The following is a 10,752-nucleotide window of genomic DNA, read 5'->3' as shown; positions in this document are numbered from 1 at the left end:
CTGTCATCCACCTCCCTTCTCCAATCCATTTCCTGTGTGTTAGCAAAGGGTAGAAAAATGCTTGGGTACTGCACTATAGCCGTGGCTTTGTATGAAGACAAATTCCTGAGGCTGGGATATTGTGACTGGTTTGAAAAAATGTTGTGCATTCTTCTTTCTTCATTTAAACAGAAGAAGCATGGAAAGTTTGCAAAGGATGGGGGTGGAAGAAATGTTTGCTGTTTTCCAAAAGTGGGTGAGAGGTTAGAGTACAATTGGTAGTAGATTGTTCATATGGTCCTTGATGGTACAGATGAAGCCTGTTTGGATAGAGTTTTTAGCTACTTAATTTCAATTGTCTTATCATAGTTTTTGAAACCTCATAGAATCTACTGAGGGGTGAACAGGAGCTCTGCTGGAAGCCTTGAAACTGTTGAAACATCAGTATTTAATTTTCCAGCAAACAGTAAGCTCAGTTGATGGATAAGTTCAGTGTAATTGCTATTGCACTTGAAAACCACTGGTTTTCAAGAACCGATATATTAGGATAAACATTAGTGCACAAAAGACTTGTAAGTGGCTGCAGTCTGGACGCTATGAAAAATAGTCATCTGTATTTAGAGCATTTTTTTCCTTTTCTAATTGACTTCTGAAGTGGGAATACTTTATCAGTACTTAGCTACTGAGAGCACTAGGAGCTTTTGTGAAGCAAATCAACTCTCACCTGGCCGTGGAGGATGAGGAGGGAGGTTTGGGCTCTGGCACAGCAGCTGTGACTGGCACAGGTCCTCAGTGCTGGGCTGACTCTGCTCCCTTTGAAGTCAGACAGAAAACAGGAGCTGATTCAAAGTGGAACCACCACCCTTTGTCAGAGAGCTCCGATTCCCTGACACCATCAGCGTGTTGGAAATAAACATGAACTCCTCCACTCTGCTTTTATTAATTGCTAATGTGCTTTGTGCAAACCAGCTACAGGGTGTTACCAGCTTACGGCTTTGCCAAGGCAGTAAGGTGGAGTTGCATGTGGGAATGAAGCCTTGTTTAATCAGGTTTTATAATTACTTTGATACAACTTTAGCTGAAGCATGTTGGGTCAAGCAGTTCCTGGTTTAATACACTCACTGTTTAGTCTTAAGTTGCAGATTTAAAAATTTACCAAATACCTATACAATAATTTTTGCTATTGTGCATTGATCATCTACAAATATGCATATACTAACTGTATGTTGTATTTTTATTTATTTATTTTTACTTTAGTAACCAGTTTTAGATATCAAAACTCCCCTGGAATCTATTAAATTTTTGGATAAGTTTTAAAGATGAGAAAAATAAATCCTCAGCTTGAACTCATAATAAAAGCAGGTGAGCACAGCAGCAGCAGAGCTTCTCTCTCTTGTATCACAGGTGTGGCTTAATTTTACAGTGTTTTCTTGACTGCCACATTAGACCTAGAGGAAAGGAGAGGAATATCCTCCGCAGTGAGGTGTAGCCTAGTAGACAGGGCTGTTTTGATACAGAAGCACCTAAGGAGTGCTTGTGGGTGAGCTCTCTGGGGTCGGGAGGACTGGGTATGACACTGTGCAGCATCCTGGAAACTTCATGGCAGTGATAACCCGCTATCGGGATGCACCCCACCTACCTGGGAATTCATGCAGAAGCTATAGAGAGTTTGTAACAACTAAAGGTTGTTATTTACAGACAATCAGAAAGTTTATGCTTTGTGTTTGCAACTGTAGGTGAGCAAATAAACTGCAAACTGAGCGTTCCTTTACCCTCTTTGTTGAGTTGTTAAACCTCTGGGTTTCTTTCCCAAGCAGCATACATGTTTCTTTTGATTTCTTGATCTAACATCTCTAACCAAGGCATCTGCCAATTACTCCAAAAGAGAGTTTAGAGAGCTGCTTTCTGGTTTTGTTATACCTTTTTTTAAAAAAAAAACCACTCTAAAGTGTTTCTGAGAGGAAACCCACCCCCCCTTCCTCCCTGAGAAAGTGATATCTTATAATTAGGAATAACAAGAAACTCATGTTTGTAGCAAGTAAATTATAACCTAGAAAGTGGCTTGAACTTTTTCAGCTGAAAGCTGCTTTGGCAGCTTAACATGGGATTAATATTTGAAGTATGCCTGGACTATCAAGAAGTTAATCGATGGAGTGTGAGCTATACCCACTTAAAAGGCACAGACATGAAAATCAGTGCATTCTCCACAAGAGGCTCTTAATGATTTCCTTTCAGAGCCTGTGCACACTATCTTAATTATACAGGAGCCTACGTAAAGGTACCATTGGATTGGATCCAATTAAAGCTAAAGCAAACAATATGACAACAAAAAGGGCACTTGCGTCATTTCACTTCAGCATTTATAACACAAACAATAACTGGCAAATAAAAAAGCTCTTAGCCTATGGTGTGCTCAGTAGTGCCAGGATAATCATTCCTTCACATGTAATCATTAAAACAAAGAACACCATAACTGAAAATACTGGGGACAGTCTTTCTTCCTTCATGATTTGTCTGTGTAAAAGCAAGACCACCTTTCAGCAAGGAGGCATGTTTCCTGTGGTGCTCTGTGGGCTTCGTGAGATTAGTCACCTCTGTTTCACAGATAAGTCTTTCCGTGTGATCTTCTCCTGTCTGCATGAGTGCATACGTTCACTAAAAAAATGCATCAGGAAGGATGGGTGATAAAGCTGGCAATGAGATTAAGGTGGTGGAGCACACTCTCATTAGAGATGCCTTTGCTTTCTGTAAAGGGTAGACTGAGAGGCCCAGTAATGGCTGTTAAAATGATGAGTCTTCTTGCATGGTAAGCCTGGCACTTTGATCAAATCAACCTTGTGAAACTAAAGCATCTGGATCCATGAGATCCCAGGCTATTGTCCTGCAGAGCTCAGCTTTAACACATGATTTTGGCTGTGGCAGTGCACTGGTAACATGCTTTCTTTAATGACCGAGGGGGAAAATGTCCAGATCAAAGGCTGTTCTCTGAGATGGTACTGATGTGGCTTCAATTGTCTAGCTACTCCAACATTTCTCTGTATCTTCGATTGCTTTAGGTATATTTCAGTGACAGGCATTCAAATGTTTCTTAATATTGCCACAATATGTTGTCACAACATTACTTAGCATCATGGCATTTCCAAACCATCTGGATGGTGCTGGGAGGGGGCTTCAGAGGATGGTAGGTAGAGGAAGAGGTTCTCTTTCATCCCTTATCAGCTTTTCTTACCTTCATCTGACTGCTCTGGGGGCAGTTACTATCCCTTGGAAACTTCAGCCCTTCCTGGAGGCTGCAGAGTGCTGTGGTAGGCTCCAGCACCACCTCCTTCCACTTCTGGGGTAAAAGACCCCAGCACAGCCTCCTATGCTCCCTCAGGGGCACCCAGACCTACATTTTTGCATGCATGGGACTTTTCTGTGTTCCAATGTGTTCCGAGGAGCAAAGAACACCATTTTCTGTACGAAGACAGGAGGGTGCCCAGCTCTGTTCAGGCTTTGTGTGAGACAAAAGCTCTGAATGGAGAGCACACATGGCAAGACAGGCACAGGTGGGCTCACAGGACTGGTAGCTGTCAGCATGACAGCAGTGACACTCAATACATTTTAGAGGTTAATGTCCACCACCTCTAGTCCCTACAGCCATTGGAATATAGGAATGAGGGAGGACCATAAATGGCATGTTTTGAAGCACAAAACAACTTCCTCCTTTCATGGAAGGGTTAAAATATGTCTAAACATTAATAATGCATTTTTTAATATGTAATTAATGTTTTTGAGTGCTAGTAAAGCCTAACTGATGTATGAGCAGTGTTTGAAAACCAATTTCTTGCTGCTGTCAGGAAGCCCTGAATCAAGGCACACTGACCCACCCCTTCCCATGGTCAGGTTAGAAGCCTGAAAAGAGGGACGTGCACCAGATACACCATCACAGTTCAGTGCATCCTGCTTTAACAGCAGAGATATAAGCCTTGGTAAAAGTATGTGACGTTCCTATCCTATAGGTGGTATGTTCTGTAGTAACTCTCCTAAACAATCTCACTCCTGACTTAAACAAAAGGCAGAGTCCTTACCTGCAGCAGGGCAATTTTTTCTCACCCTTCCACATCTACCACCCTCAAATCAAACTGTTCAAGCAGTGACCGTGTCCTTGGGAAGAGGCACAGGTACCAGGGTAGGTATGAGAGCACTGACTAACTGCAGGGAAGTGGGAAATCATGCAGAAAGGCAAGCGCTGTGATTTAACCAGCCTCGTAATGGAGCACACAGACACTGACTCTTCCCAGTGTATATACAGCAAAGAAGGAAAGTTTTCATCTGGCTGACAGCTAATTCTATAGAGATGAGTTTATTTTTTGGACACTGCACTTGGACTTCCAGTTAATATTTTAATCTATTAAACGGATGTGAAAAATCTATGGCAGAGTTCAGGGCTTGAACAGCATGGGTTTGAATTAATTAATGCTCTCAAAGGCAGTATTAATGTGTCATCTAAAAGGGGGCTGAACAGATAAAGCCCTCTGATAATTTAGCACAAGAAGGCTTGAACTTCCATGTAAAGGAATAATTTCTTCTGGCAGCACAGGTTCTGTGCCCGTTTATTTTTGGTGTCACATTTACCACTACCAGTCCCTACTATGCTCTTTAAGGAGCTAAGTTTAAAGTTAATGGGACTTCTGCGTGCAAAGGGTTTGCCAGCCAGGATGATAGACAGCATTGAGGTACCCGACTAGTACGAAATGTGATGCTTTTGCGACCTGGCCTTCTGCCTGGTGGGAGCTACTTCTGTTGAGCCCATCAAATGAATTCACATAAGTCACTAAAGATTTACAGGCTAGGAACGGCTGTTGGTTGCTACTGGATCAGACCAGCTTCTGACCAGTCAGCTAGAGAAATATCCTGTACTCCAAACACTGCAGTATCCATTTATAAACATTTAAAAATACACGCGACAAGATGGAGTTGTTAGACTGGAAAATCCTCTTTAGCATGATACCGTCTGACCATTAAATGTCTATGGAAAAGGGCTGAAATAGCGTAATGACTCATCAAGGAGTTATTGAACTGGGTTAATAAATCTTTCTTTAGAATTTATTGATCAGTGTGGAAGAGCTCATGAAGTCATTACGCCTTTTTGCCTTTAAGCAGCTTCACCCAGGAAGTCTGGCCTCTACACAATTCCCTGGCTACCCCTGCGTTCAGAAGTAGTTATGTTACATACGCTGCAACAGAAAAACCATCATTTTCTTCCTTTTATTCCAGCTTTTTAAACTGATTTTAAGTTGACTTTTTAAACACAGAAAAAAGAATTTCTTCTTTTTCCTGCTGCAATAGTCTAATTGACAGCCTGTTGTTGCCCAAGCCTTAGCTCAAAGGGTCTGTAATGCCTGGATACCCTCCCTCCATACAGGTGCGTGCTCCCTCCCTCCCATGCTTCCACTGCCAAGGATCGAGAGGATACCAATGCCCTTCTGAGCTATACTGTTTGAACTGATGTGTCGGCACTGAGTGAATGAGATTTATAGCAAATAACGTGAATGTGCCAAGACTGTCTATAGCCCATCTTGGCTGTGGTTTTGCTTGAGGACACTTAATGGTTTCTGTGTAGAATTTTCTCCTGATGATTTGTCCTACTGCTTGTCACAGCTATAGGATAACTTAGTCAACGCCTTAAAGTCAATACTACTATCAGTCCGGAATTTCTTGTACTTCCCAAGGAAAGGAAATGCATTAATTTCAGAGCTGAGTCAAGCCCACAAATGAACTGGCATGTTGGGTAATGTCTGACAGCACATTTTTATAAGTAACTAGTCATGGCCACTGAGCTGTTCAGTTCCAGATGACAAGCGAGGGACGTGTTATCTGGGCTCGCTTATGCACAGCCTTTGTGTGGACCTTGTGATGAGGAATGATTCTCAAGCTCCTGGTTGGTGGTGTTTTTTAAAAAAATCTAAATTTCCTAAGAGAACATAGATTATATAGATTGTTTTCCTCTCCTCCTCTTGTCATAATTTCTGAACTCACTGGCCAATTTCAGTCCAGTTCTAGAGAGGGAAGAAGACTTGGTGATGTTAAGTTTTCGGTACGTTTCATGAAATAGTTGGACAGCTGAGTGGCAAAGGCTGCACTATGAGATTGCTCATAATCGGACAATAGGCAATATACAGAAGAGATGCATCACAAATGCTCCAATGATGGAAGACTTAATGGAAGCAAAAATATCCAGCATTTCCTAAATCCATAGGAAACTTGACTGCCCTCATTCAGGAGCTGATGAAACTGAATTTCACTGATTCATTGCAGAAAAAGTCCACCCAGTGAATTTTCTAAATGGATTTAGAAGGAAATAGATGATATGTTGGCCAGACCTGGATGTGCAGAGTTCCTTGTTTTGTCTTCCTGCAGATCACTGCTTGACAATAGGCAATGTAACAGGTATACCATAACTCCTTGCATGTTAAAAAGCTTGATTATCCTAAATACACACTTATTTCCTTTAGGATATCCTAAAGCTTAATATCCTAAATAAAATCCTAAATTTTATCAGCAATCCCAATGAAAGCAGAAACAGGACTCAAAATATTAGCAGACTGCTTTTGAATGTGAAGGGTAAGATAAAGAAAAATCTTCTAAGTGCAGGCAAAATCTCCCTTCTGTTTTTCATGGGTAGTTCCTTTATCAGCCATTTGGAACACATAACATTTAAAACTTATGAGGAGGAATGGAATTTATAAATGAAATTACCATCTTAAAGTTTTTTGACTGTAAAAGTTGAGTAAAGAATCCTTTAATATAGGATATAGATGCATAAACGGACACAGTCCCAGTGCCATAGTCTGGTAAGGGTGGTGTTCAGAAAGGGAATGAACGCAGCCACTAAATTTAAAGAAAGATGGAACTGAATGAGAAAATTCACAGAATCAGCTTTAAAATTAAAATAAACCACAACCTTAATTTTCTGCATCTGTGGATTTATTTCCTTAGCCTGCTCTCTTGGCAAAGATATTAACATCTTCAAAATTACAGCTACCCACTGACATAATTCAGTGACATGAAGTGCATTTACATCTTGGAAGATTTAAAGCCACTTTTACTCTTCCTTCTTCTCCATGGTGTTTGTTTTTCTACGTTTATGTATACTTGGCCTCAGTTCCCTCCATCTGATTTGGTGGTGCAACTGTAATCCACCTCAGCACAGATATCCGGCTCTTCCTTTAGAAACTTCCTCTTGCTATGCTATAGCTCTTGTAAACGCCCTGAAGGAAGTGGGTTTTTTCCTCCTTCCTATTGCTGCAAGAGGTCCCAGAAATACAAGTCAATTTATAAAACAGACAACATTTGGTTTGAAAAGATCCTAAAGAGATGTAGTTTTGCATTAACTTCAATGCATTTGTTCCTTACCTTATAGAAACACCATGCATATCACTCATATATAAACAAAATGACTGGCAAAACCATAGAGACTGTCCTAACATTTTAATTTATTAGAGTAAAATTGCCAGGTTATTTTCCATCCTTTCTGTTCCATATATTTGACAGAGAACATCTGTCTGCTAACAGTGATGGTTCCAAACCAAGTATATGATTTTCTTCTTTATGGAGAAAGATACTTGAATGGCACTTCAGATGTCATTATCTTTAACTTGCAGCATTTCACTTTAAATATGTAATTTTTAAAATGAAAATATAAAAAAAACCCCATGAAATGCATAATATTATTGTTTCATGGCATCATTTTCATTATTTATTATCTCATGGTGTATGTATTTCATAGGATACAAGGAGACACTCTGTTCTACCTGAGCAATATAGTATTCCAGTTACTCAGTTTGGTTCCTGCAAGCTGTGATTATATGAAACAAGGGAGGTTTCCGCCTTTAAGTGTGTTAAGAAAATCCTCAAAGGTCTAAAATAGCAGATATTATTGGTATGCTTGGTGTCAGCATTGTGAGAGAGACAAGGCTCTCAAAAGGCCTAAAACAACAGATAATGGCCTATTATTTCCAAAATTATTTCAAAAAAAAGGAAAAAAAAAAGGGGGGGGGAGGCGGGGAAAAAAGAGGCATTTCCACTGACAGAGAGAAGCAGCCTACAGATGCTATGTAGGAGGAAGAGGTGCTGGTCAGTCTCCTGCCATCACTAGAATGGAAGGACCAGGGAGGCGAGGTACACTTGGGGAAGCTGGGAAGTGCCGGAGCAACATGAAGAAAGGCAGCAGCACCTTCCCAACCACCATCACCTCAGAGGAGCTCTGCAGAGATTGACTCCCAGCCTTTGCTTTCATTTGCAGATGCAGGATATGTAATAGAAAAGTCAGGAGACCAAACCGCCCATCCCTGCAGTGGGCCACCTGAACCCAAACACTGCAAAAGGCAGCGGCAGGCCCTTTCTCCTGACATGGAATAGGTGCTACCCCTCTCCAGCTGGGTTGTCTTTTTCATTTAACAGAGGCCTCAGTAGACTTTCTTTTTTCTTTTTTCTTTTTTTTTTTTCAAGTAATCTTGGCTCAGAAAGGAATTGCTTAATTTAACAAAGTGCATTTACTAAAATGGAGCTGTGGAAACTTTAAAGATGTACATGACACTGGGTTGTGTGTTTCTTCATGCATTTTCCTGCTCTTAAACACAGACCCTGCCAAAGCAAATAACTGCACAGTATTTATCATAGTTGTGTTACTATGTAGGAATATTTTTTGTTACAATGCTTGCTGAGGTGAAGTATTTGTTAGCTCCTCCTCTCTTCTGTCTGGAAAAAGCCAATAACATGGAAATCCAATTGTGGTCATGAAACATCGCTAACTTGGAGCTGTGAGTCCCAGGATCAGACCTAGGTTGGGCAGTAGCATGGAGTTTCTCCCCTTGTCAAGAACTGGTTCTCACTGCCATGTGAAAGCCCAACAAAAGGTTTTTGTTCTATTGCACCACTTGTCCAAATGCTACAGCCTTTAAAATTACTCCCATTTCTTCTACAAAGGAAGGCACTAGCAACATAGAGTGTTTTGCTTGGTTGGTTGTTTTTCTGGTTTGGTTTTGTTCTTTTTTTTGAGTGTAAACCTATTCCTGATTACCCTATCTAGTAGCTTCTGTATGTGCTATCCACTTGCGTGGTCATAGCATCCCCTCTGCGGTGAGATCTGCTCGGTGGGGCTTTGGGGGCTGGTTGGCAGCACTTTGTCCGGCTGCAGATGGGCGTTCTGGGGCGGTGGGCTTAGCTCTCTGCTGAGCTGGAAAACAGAGGAAATGACTTCCAAATCTGGCCTGTCCAGTCCCCACCAGCACCTCTTGATCCCATTTGCTCCCATCCTCCTCTGGCACTGGATGTCTGTAGCTCCTGGGGAGGCAGCAGAGGAAGGAGTGCAGGCTCTGACCATGCTACCAAGGGCCCAGCTGCAATAGCCTGTAAACACTTCTTTGGTTTCCAGAGGCTTTTCCCTGTCCCTCTATACTGTATGGAGGAATATAGATAAATTGTGTAATCTTTCCTGAGCAGTGAAGGATCTCTTGACGTACAGATCTAGCAGGGAAACGATCTGCTCTAAAGCATGGGGAAGTCCAGCCCTACTACAGCAGGCAAGTGCTACTTACAGCACCCTCGGACACTGGAACAAGTCCCCAAGGGAATCAGTGGAAGCACCTCATTTACATCTTTTTGAGTTATGTAGGAATGTATTATTTTACGCAATCCCATATCTGAAAGAATCTTTTGCAGGCAAAATTGGATTAAGTCCTTTTCAAAGGTTTTTGCTCTTTTAAGAACAAAAGACAGTGATTTAGTGGTGTTCTTTGGGATTAAATGGTATCTCTATGTGTGTGTATTTATATACAGATTTATGTATTCAGGGCCAACACCCAGATTACAGCTGTGACAGCTCTTTCTTATTATTCTTAAAATGTATGTGTGTTTTTTACTGCGATGCCTGGCAGTACTGCTAGTGGTGCTGTGGTTATAAATCTTCCTTTAGGAATTTATAACATAGTGTGAACCACAATTTCTCCTTTATCTAATTACTGCCTATGAATTTTTTTTATTTGAATAGTTTCAAAAATAATTTGGGGAAAAAAAAGTTGGTCTGATTTAAATGACAGATGATGTAACAGGATTTTTTTCTTTGAAGTACAGCTAAAATTATATTCTGAAGCAAGAGAAGCTTTTTTTACAGAACAAAACCATTTTTTGGTTACAAGTATTGAAAGAAATAACAAGCCAGATATTTTCCTTATAAAGTTATATTTTATATATATATATATAAATAGTTCTATTTAATATTGAGTGTGCAATCCTTATTCATACAGAGTCAAAAGGGGACTTGCTGGGATGGTATGAAGGTACAAGAGAGAGCTCGGTGCCGTCCTGGCAGGACTTCATTGCAAAAAGCTACTGGCTGCTGTTTACACTTCAAACATTCTCTGAATAAGTGTTGTCACAACAGACGAGCAATTATAGACAATAATGTCAGTAATTTGTGGATTAAGAACTCCTTAAGGATGTATTGGCAACGCATACAGTAGCTGCTTTTAGCTTGCAACTGTTCACCCTTAGCTGTGCCAGCGAAACTGTTACTTCCCAGAAGCTATTGTGTTCCCTGTGAGGCAGAAAACAGCAGCAGGGGTTAAACTTCTCCGGGTCTCCCCCCCCCCCCCCAGCCTCCACAGCAGCTCTCACCCAGACAGCTTAATCCCAAAGAGTCCTTTCCAATAGATACATCTATTTATGCATATGCATCAAATAGAAATACTGGCCATTATGTTGAAGTAATGCTGTGGTAGGCTTTTGCCA

The sequence above is a fragment of the Falco peregrinus genome, chromosome 8, assembly GCF_023634155.1.
Source record: "Falco peregrinus isolate bFalPer1 chromosome 8, bFalPer1.pri, whole genome shotgun sequence".
Taxonomy (NCBI): Eukaryota; Metazoa; Chordata; class Aves; order Falconiformes; family Falconidae; genus Falco; species Falco peregrinus.
Note: the sequence above shows the minus strand (reverse complement) of the source record.